This window comes from Neolamprologus multifasciatus, chromosome 4 (assembly GCF_963576455.1).
Source record: "Neolamprologus multifasciatus chromosome 4, fNeoMul1.2, whole genome shotgun sequence".
Lineage (NCBI taxonomy): Eukaryota > Metazoa > Chordata > Actinopteri > Cichliformes > Cichlidae > Neolamprologus > Neolamprologus multifasciatus.
The window spans coordinates 5673467-5681739 of NC_140442.1; the positions used below are offsets into that span (position 1 = coordinate 5673467).

Below are 8273 nucleotides of genomic sequence, written 5' to 3' on the forward strand. Positions count from 1 at the left end.
GTCCTTCTTAGGTTTGGGAATTAAAGTAATAAGTCCTTGAGTAAGGCTGGGGGGAAGAGTGCCCCTTTCAATACTTTCATTATAAACCTGCAACAAAAAGGATGCAAGATGAGAAGAAAATGATTTATAGAATTCAGCCACCAGCCCATCTGTGCCTGGAGATTTGTTGTTTTTAAGAAATTCAATAGATGTCAATATCTCTTTTTCAGTAATTGGACTGTCACAAAAAAGCCTATCAGCACTTTTAATCATTTCAACATTATTTACAGAGTCAATAAATTGGGTAGCGACCTTTGCGTTATAATTGGATTCATACAACTTTGAGTAGAAATTACAACAAAATTGAGAGATAATTTTTGCATCATCACTGACCGTACCATTTATATTCAATTTATGAATAGTATTGGCTTTAGATCTACTTTTTTCTATGCGGAAAAAATAAGCAAAATTCTGCTCTCCCTCCTCTATCCATCTTTTTCTTGAACGAACAAAAGCTCCTTCAGCTTTCTGGCGGTAAAGCTCATCCAGTTTAGATTGAAAGGACCTAAGATGTAATCTATCCTCCTCCTAGACCTCGTCTGGTGGGAGTTGATATATTGCGGAAATTTGAACAATTAGATTTTCTTCTTCTGCTGCCCTTGACTTAGCTATTTTTGCCCCATACTGTCTTAACATTTTACTCGTCTCAAATTTCCCAGTTTATGCCATAGGAATTCTCAATATTAGCCTTGTGTATAAAATGTTTTAAGTCGTGTGATTTCAGATTTCACAATTGTATGGCTCAAAAGCGAACTATTTAATTTTCAATATGAGGATCTATTAATTACAATAGTTGGAAAGAGTTGCAGGTTAATATATATATATTGCTCTATGGCCCGTAAGTGGAGTTGCAAGGATATTGACCGTGACACTGTCCTTTGATAGACTACTTGATATTAACCAGAAATCAATACGCGATTTCCTTGAACCAGAATGGTTACTGCAGGTAAATGATATATCATCAGGAAATTTGTCTCTCCAAATATGTGTTACATTAAATTTATCCATAAATGTTTCCAATCTCAATTTTTTTCTAAAATGTTGTGCTGGGGGCCATCGATCTATAGTGTCATTTAGTGAAACATTAAAATCTCCTCTAATTATTAAATTCAAACTGGGATATTTAGAGAGCCAAAAACGAATCCTTGTATCTAAAGCAGGGGTGTCAAACTCAAATACACAGTGGGCCAAAATTCAAAACTGGAACAAAGTCGTGGGCTAACATTAATATTTATTGAAATATATTTATTCCTCCAGATATGAGAATGAATCTTTTCTTATGGACTCAAACACGTTTTGCTGAAAAACTGAATATGGAACAAGCAAAGCTTAATACTAAACAATATATATTAGCTGTGTAATACCAGTAGGCCAGCTCTAATAGTAATTTGGTATGGCTTCGCGGGCCAAATGTAATTAGGCTGCGGGCCAAATCTGGCCCGCGGGCCAGGGTTTGACACCTATGATCTAAAGAGTCAATTAATTAGTCATTTTCAGGTTTGGTATTATAGCCATATAAATTGACAATTATGAAAATGGAGTGATTGTATTCTACTACCTGATAAATATAATGACCCAAAGAGTCACAATCTGAAATGTAGAACAATACCTCCAAAGCTACCTTTGAGTGTTGTGACCCCAGCTGACCTCTCTGTGGCGTGCGAATACCAAACATCGTTACCCCACTGAGACTTCCAGAAGTTCACATCAGCAGATACAGAATGGCTTTCTTGGAAAAAACAATAATCACTTTTATATTTCTTACCAAACAAAATAAGGCTTTACGTTTACAGATCTGTCTCAACCCCCTGGCATTAAGGGAAACAATAGAAAATGATAATTAAGAAAACAAAAAATAAACCGCTAGAAATTTAAGGAACCAATATTGTGTGCTTAACAAAAAAATAAACCTCACCAAGGGACCGAGCATTGCAGGGATGAAAATAACTCGGCATAAATACAAGAAATATTTTTTAAGGTACAACTCAGGTGCTGAAACTTAAAGTGTCCTCGAAATATAAATGAAGCATAGACTTAATGATCCAAAACATCAGAAGGATCAATGAAAAACATTCAACCAAGTCCAAGAAACTGTGCAACATTGTAGGGACTTTTCTATTCCTTAGCTCCCCCGTATTCACCTCTCATTCTGAAGACGGGAAAACTTCCGTCCCATTAACAAAACCCCGGCATCCGACGTAATAGGCCTTTTTATTTTCTCTGCGAGCCTTCTCAATAATAGGCCACATCTTGCTGCGGCGCTCCCTCTCTTCTCAGGAAAGGTCCTCAGCAAACTTCAGGTCCCGGTTCTCCTTTAAGAATGGAGATGTCTTGGCTGCTTTCCACAGGCTCTCTGGTTCTGCGGGAGATGAACTGGATGATAATAGGTCTGGGACTGATGTTGTTTGGGCGTTTGGAGCCGACCCGATGTACGGTGTCAGAAAGTTGATTTTTACATTCAGGCAACAGGCCTGACAAATCTCAACAGCAACTCTCCATGTATCATCCTGTTGCTCTTCTTTGACACCAAACAGCCTGAGGTTTCACCGTCTGGAGTATCGCTCGTGATCTGTGATTCTTTGCTGGTCATACGCTCTTCCTCTTTGGAGATTTTCTGCTCCAAAGTGCCCACTCTGCATTTGACATCTTTTATCTCTTCACATGCAAAGTCCAGTTTTTCTGATCCAGGTCATCCATTCTTTCGTTTATTAGCTTTGACAGAGTTTCAACAATATCCACGCTATCTACCTTTGAATGCAGGGCTTTCTTTGGCGCCGGAGACTGGCTGGGTGAGACGGGTAGAGGTGGAAACTCGTCCATTACGTCCAGTTATTGGGAGAGGTAGTGAAAAAGCCGTGTAGTCATGGCAGTAGTCAAGCAGTGGGTTTACCGACCCGGCTGTTTGGCTAGCATTAGCCTTTAGCAGTAGCTTCGTTGTTGGAGCTAGCCGAGGGTCTTTTATTGTCACGCTGTGACATTTTGTCGCTTTATTGATCAAAATCGGTCATTTTCTGGCTTAAATACCGAAAAAGCTTCTGAGGTCTGAGTTGACACAGTGTTCCTACAGTATTATAGCGTTACATTTGCTAAGCTCGGCAGTAAGCGTGTACTTACTCGGCCATCTTGGAACGCCCCCTCGCTCTTTGATCCTTTGATCTTCACAAAGGACCATTCTGACGTCACGGTCGACGTCACGTTCTCTGCTAGTCCTTAAATAGGGAGCTCCTTTAACGGTTTACATTGGAGCATTTTCAGAAACAGATCGTTGTTTTAGACAAAGCTAATACTTATTTAACCCGTGACACCGTTCTTTAAACCTTTAAAAAATGTCACAGGAATCATTAAATATCTCACCTTCTGGAAGCGATAGTGGATCGGGATCACTCGAGCTGCGGATTCAGGCTATTAATATGAGATTGTCTCAGCTTTATGAATTAGCAATGCTAACTTCTGATTTCGGCAGTAGGCTTGCTACTGAGCTGTCTGACGTTAGAAGGGAGAGAAATCAAATCAGAGAAGAGTATGAAGAAAGTAGGAGAGCTCACGGGGAAGAGATAAAAGAAATGTGGGAAGAAAACACAGAACTCACAACAAGGTACGAAAATCTAAAAAGAAAAACCGCAGAACTCGGGGAAGAAAACGCAGAACCCAGAAGAGGGTACGAAAATATTATAAAAGAAAACGCAGAACTCAGGAAAACTATGGAAAATCATCAGCGCCTAGTGGAAGAAGCACGGCGTATAATAAATAGCAATGAAAACGCAGAACTCAGGAAAACTGTGGAAAATCATCAGCGCCTAGTGGAAGAAGCACAGTGTATAATAAATAACAATGCTCCTGAACCTGAGGAGGCTGAGACCCATGGTTCGTGGCGTCATGGTGCCAAACGCCTACTTAAAATAGGTTTAGGTCTTGCCACAGTGGCCATTGTTGTTCCTGCAGCTTGCTGGGCCATCGCAAGGCTTTTCGGCTAAAGTGAATGTCCCGCTCTGTGGGGTCATGATAATAATCATGACCCCACAGAGCGGGGATTGCTACAATTGTGGCTTCTGGTCCACATCCACAATTACAGCCCTACTGTAATTGTGGATGTGGACCAGAAACCCCTTAAAACCAGTAATAATGTTTTCCATCCACAGTCCACCTTCATCCTGGCGCTGTTCCCGCTGGTGCAGGGTCCGTTCTTCTGCAAAGGTTTCTCCATCTTCCTTGATTTTGTCCATCCACCGTTTCTTCGGTCTGCCTCAAGGCCGGCGCCCTTCTAAAATATGCTGTGCTCTCCTTTATGTTTGATTTTATTTTGCCCCTCACACCCCCAACCAGTCATGGCAGAAGACTGCCCCTCCCTGAGCCTGGTTCTGCCAGAGGTTTCTTCCTGTTAAAAGGGAGTTTTTTCTCTCCACCGTTGCCAGAGTGCTTGCTCATAGGGGATCATTTGATTGTTGGGGTTGAATTTTTGGGTTTCATTTAATTGGCTTGAACTGAAAAACCTAAAAATTCAGGTGAGGGTTTTACATAGTGGAGAGCACTGCTTTTGTTAACTGCACTTTTTTATTTGTAGTTTTTGCAGTGCTTCCTACTACAAAAACTACAAATAAAATCCTTGCAGTTAGCAGCAAATCAAAATAAATAAACACATTTTTAAAATATCCACTACTGCTCTGTGTGTTTACTTCAATGAACAATTGTATGTTTTTGTGGTAGAAGATTATAGATTGTCCAAATATGTGAGAGTTTTAAAAGTAGCACTGCATGAGATTTACTGTGGCACAGATCGTTGAGCAGATCGTGTGTTGATCTGAGTCCTGTGATTTCCAGTAGTGATTTATTCCCATAACAAAATCAAATTGTCCTCTGCTGCCGTGTTGTTGCACAATGAAAATGATGGAGGTTTCAGAAACAGTCCGGCCCTGGTTACTGTCTCAGATATGACACTAGTCTTATCCTGTCTGCTTCTGTGTGTATATATGTAATATGCATATCCACATAATTATGGATTATTATAATTATGACATTTAATAAACACACACTGTGTTTTAAAGAACATACATTGTATTAAATTTTTATTTCAAATATATTTCATTATATTTTTTGTCATCATTTTATTATAGATTAAGTGCAAGAGTTGTTAAGTGTGGATAAATAAATAATAGTTTATTGCAATAGCAAATTGCACCTTGGAGTCCTGAGGTACTGTGCAGGGCAACTAGGAAGTGTGTTCCGGACTCACTGTTAGGATCCACTGATTTAGTCACTGATCAACATTCAGTCACGTAGAAGGTCAGAGCTTCATATTTATGGGATTAATGTGCAGTTTCATTGAATCTGTATTTATCTGTAAACAGGGTTCACACGGGTGCTTGAAAAATGTGATGTTTGGTGCAGTTTTCCTGTTTTGTGGGAAAGAAAGGCTTTTTAAGTCAACCTAAGATGATTCGTTTTCATTTTCACATGGTCTTAGTGAGGTGATGCAAAGTGAAACATGCTTTCTGTGGTTTTTTTTGGCCATGTGCTGGGAAAGCTTGAACATGGACCTTGAAAGTGCTTAAAAAGTGCTTGAATTGGAGCCAGAAAAAGGCGTATGAACCCTTGATTGGGAGGTATATAATATTAACATTTAAATATTATATAATATTAAAAACATTTTTTAAACATTCTTTTAATCAAATGTGTTTAAAATAATGTTTGTCTTTGAATCCAAATATAAACAATTGAAGGGCAGCTCAACACTTTTGCACATTACTGTGTCCTGTTGAAGGAAATACTGACAGGTGTTTGCTTCATACATGGATTACAGAAGGAAAGAAAAGAGAAGAGACTTTTTAAAAATCTGTTTCAGGTTAGAGGGTAACCGCTGTGCTGTCTGGGCTCAAATTGTGCTCATCAATATTTTGTAGATCAGACTGCGTAGTTGTGAACTGAGTTTTGTAACTTTGTGTTTAGCATTAAGTGTTGTGGTGCTGATGAAAGTCCTGCTGGCAGAAATGACCTTCAGTCAGAAAGGTTGATGATCAGGATGAAGGATCACAAACACGTGATTGCAGCTCCTGCTGCAGAGGGTGGAACAACCAGTTATTAGGTTTAGGGGGCAGTTACTTTTGCAGATAGGGCAGGTTTGGAGAGTGTTTTTCCCTTTATAAATGAAATCATAATTTAAACAATACTTTTTGTAATATCTTTATTATCTTTGTCTAAAATGCAAACAAGTTTTATAATCTAAAACATGTATCAAACAGACAAATATGCAACAATATCACACACAGACCTGTTTCAGGTGTAAATGTAGATAGATGATGTCAGCCCTGCAGTGTGATGTCAGCCCTGCAGTGTGTTCATACACTCGCTGAAAATGTTTGTAGCACAGGAGGACGGGGTAATACCTGGTGCTGCAGGTTACCCCAAACCAAGCTGATCCCTCCTCCCATGATTCACAGCTGGAAGGGATCTTCTGGATCTTCCCACCCACCTCATCTCGCTGAGCCCTCTGAGCCTGCATCTGCTTTTAATGAGTGGCGTGTGCGAGCCTACCCGCCCGCACGGAGGTGAGAACGGTGACACACACACACACACACACACACACGCACACACACACACACACACACACACACACACACACAGAGGAAGTATTTTAGTGTTTTTGTTATTGCTTTTTCTTGCATATATTTCAGGATCACTGGCTCAGTGGCTTGAAATAAACTTTATTTTGGAGTTACATATTTTGATTTTGGGCAGTTTTCTGTACTGTTTGTTTGTATATGTGTCTTTTTGGCTGCTGTTACAACCAAATTTCCCCTTGTGGGACAATTAAAGGATTATTCTATTCTATTCTTATATTCTTATATTTAAGAAACAACTGTTTCTAGTCATTCACATTTATTTAATATGCTAAATTAAGTTTTGGGCATGTGTGGCATCATAGATGAATACATGAAAATTGCAGCCCCCCCATTTTATTTATATGCTTTATGTCACTTCCTTTTGGGAAAAACTACTGTTAGTGTCTATTTTGCTGTAATATAAGTTCCGCCAGCAGAGGGCGCTCGGTGTCTTACACATCAGTAGCCGACACCTCGCTAGAAGAGTAGTGCAGAGCTGGCGCACCAGGTAGTTCCTGATACCTCCTGTTTCTCTGTTTTTACAGGTAAGCTGGGTTCCAAATAATACATATGCGATAGACAACAGTAGCAATCGATCATAAACGTAAAAGCTAGTGAGCCAATTCACGAGCTTGAGGGTTGATAACGGTGAATCGCCACCAGGTGTTGCAAAATTAAGTATTTAAAAATGAATTTCATTTCATTATGTATGATCTGAGCATGCGCAGAATGATCCACAGCACTCTTTGATCCTTTTTTAAATTATTATTAAACTTTATTGAGAAACAGTATACAGAACGTGTATACAACCAGGGCAAAATTAACATATGCCAGGGGGTGTAATACAAAGAATTAAATACATTCAAATAATTTATAATTACTACAAATGGTAATAGTTTTCATAGCATTTTGTTAAGTAATCCACAAATCAATTATATGTAACATAAAACTTCATTATAGTAATATTTAAAATTAGGTTTTTGGTTACTGTATTTGCATTTGTGAAAATAAAATTTAGCTAAGATAAAAAGTTTATTATAAAGTAAACATCTTTTTTTTTTGCCTTCAAAAGAAACAAAATACAACATTTTCCCATTTCACAGTAAAGTCTTTGTAGAGATGTCCAGCAATGAATCTACTGAAGTCTTTCCAAAATGTTCTAGTGTATGAACAGTAGGGCTGTTGATAGTCGACTAGTCACCGATTATTTTTGTGATTAGTCGACTAATCAGATCATGTATCCATTGGACATAAAACGTACAGCTTATTGCACCAGCATGCATCTGCTCTTATATAAGAGCACTTTATACACTTAAAGCTGTAAGCTAATGATAGTTATAACTATCATTATCTTACAGCTTTAAGTGTTTAAGGTATGTGCTAACTAAAAATAAAGACAAGATGGTAGTTTATTAAATTTTAATGAAATTTGCAGATTGTTTCGGTGAAGTTTAATAAACTCCTTGCTATCTAAAATATAACAGGACACCGGAGTAAATTCTCGAGCATCTCACACTTCTGATAATCAGCTGTCTGCTTGATGTTTATTCAGCTGTGTAAAAACTATAACTTTAATCTCAGCCAAACCGATTTACTCAGGAACAAATAAAATACTAAAAAAAAGTCAAACAATAACAT

At 38.5% G+C, this 8273-nt stretch overlaps 2 long non-coding RNA genes across 2 annotated transcripts; one reads left to right on the top strand and one right to left on the bottom strand.

Moving 5' to 3' along the window:
• Positions 1–230: 230 nt before the first annotated feature.
• Positions 231–2287, bottom strand: LOC146519596 (uncharacterized). Its single transcript, XR_014873773.1, has 2 exons — positions 2181–2287; positions 231–1768 (listed from the first exon to the last, which is right to left on the bottom strand). It is a non-coding gene; the product is annotated as an uncharacterized LOC146519596 (long non-coding RNA).
• A 1236-nt stretch (positions 2288–3523) lies between these two features.
• LOC146519597 (uncharacterized) lies at positions 3524–4688 on the top strand. Its single transcript, XR_014873774.1, has 2 exons — positions 3524–3634; positions 4179–4688. It is a non-coding gene; the product is annotated as an uncharacterized LOC146519597 (long non-coding RNA).
• Positions 4689–8273: the final 3585 nt, after the last annotated feature.